Source organism: Leopardus geoffroyi, chromosome A1 (genome assembly GCF_018350155.1).
Source record: "Leopardus geoffroyi isolate Oge1 chromosome A1, O.geoffroyi_Oge1_pat1.0, whole genome shotgun sequence".
NCBI classification, from domain to species: Eukaryota; Metazoa; Chordata; class Mammalia; order Carnivora; family Felidae; genus Leopardus; species Leopardus geoffroyi.
In genome coordinates, this window is record NC_059326.1 from 175,528,973 (window position 1) to 175,530,925 (window position 1,953).

A 1,953-nucleotide genomic window follows, 5' to 3' on the forward strand; every position below is an offset into this window, starting at 1 on the left:
GGTGGGGGAAAAAAATGCCATTCACCCTTTAAGCCTCACTGTTTTAAATGAGCATGAACTACTTTTTCCACAGACATGTTGATATGTAGCATAATGTAGAGATACTTTTGTAGTTTTATTAAGCAGTTTCATTTTCAGTCCCAGCAACTTTCTGGGAGGACATCATATACAGATGGATCCCTGAAAGGTCACCTGGAAAATACATCTCTATAAATTAATCTGGTCTTCCCTTGGCCCTCATTATGCTATCAGTCAAGTTTCTCTGGGAGCATATTTCTAAGCCATATCGTCTTTAAGGACTCAGCTAAACGTACAGTATTGCACCCTGGAGTGCGTGTGAGAGATGGCTCTCAAAACAAGTCACAGAATAAAATGGCCTGGGACTAAGAATGCGATGTGAGTTTGCTAAGGCTGCTGTAACCGCGTACCACAGAAGGGTGGCTTAAACCACAGAAATTTATTGTCTTGTAGTTCCGGAGGCCAGAAGTCTGAGGTCAAGGCCGGTGGGTTCCATCTGTCGACTCTGAGGACGAACGTAGTCCCCGCCTCTCTCCCGGCTTCTGGGCGATTTGCCGGTAATCTTCGGCATTCCTAGACTTGTAGGGGCATCTTTCTGATCTCTGTTGCATGTTCACGTGGCGATCTTCCTGTGGCCATGTCTGTCTCTGTGTCCGCATTTCCCACTTTTACTGGGAAACCAGTCACCTTGGATTAGAGCCCACCTTAATGACCTCCTTGTAAGTTGGTCATTGGTAAAGACCCTATTTCCGAATAAGGTCCCATTCTGAGATTCTAGGCGTTAGGACTTAAACCCATGAACTCGTGGGGGACACAAGTCAATCCGTTAGAGTCACTGTCTGAAAGTCAAAATGTTTAGGAGACAAAGAGCAGGTGGCAGGTCAGGGCACAAAGCATACTACACCAAAGTCAGCCAGCCTCTGTGAAGTCCTCGTGGTCTGTGGCTGGAGAACAGGAAACACTGTTGGACGTGGCCAGCAGAACTTAAAATAGCTACTGCCCTCTTAAAGAATGGGCTCGGGGAGATAATTAGAATATGCATGCTGGGGGCGGAGCCCCGGGCTGCAACCCAGGCTTACCTCTAACCAACTATCTGACTTGCCAGGTGAAACTTTGTTTTCTCATCTGTAACCTCGGGTGACCCAGGCCTCATCAGATTGTTATGGTGGCCCAATGAGCAAAATGCCTGAGAAGCCGCTCAAAGCAGGGGCTGTGCTGAGCCCTGGGCATAGAATGTGACCTTTGAGACAAGCCTACCTTAAAGGACCCATGCGGGGAGGAGCCACGCCCACCACCAGCGCTTGGCTGCGTTTCCTTAATCACGTACCTCTCCACCCTTCATCCGGTCCCTATCCTACCTTAGCTTTCATGCATTTCATTTATTTATTTTTTTTTTTAACGTTTATTTATTTTTGGGACAGAGAGAGACAGAGCATGAACGGGGGAGGGTCAGAGAGAGAGGGAGACACAGAATCGGAAGCAGGCTCCAGGCTCTGAGCCATCATCAGCCCAGAGCCTGACGCGGGGCTCGAACCCACGGACCGCGAGATCGTGACCTGGCTGAAGTCGGACGCTGAACCGACTGCGCCGCCCAGGCACCCCGCCCCCCCACTGTCTTAACTTCTATCGTTACAGATTAGTTTGGGCCGTTGAAAAACTTTATGTAAATGAATCTGATAGCCTGCACTCTTTTTTTTTTTTTTTTTTTTTTTTTTGAGGGAGAGAGAGGGCACAGGTGAGTGGGGGGAGGGGCAGAGAGAGCGAGAATCCCAAGCAGGCTATGTGCTAATGGTGTTGGAACTCTCAAAGTGTGAGATCATGACTTGAGCCAAAATCAAGAGTGGGACACTTAACTGACTAAGCCACCCAGGTGCCCCATATAGCCTGTACTCTCGGAGGGAAGCTACTTTCACACACTATCATGCTTCTGGTTTT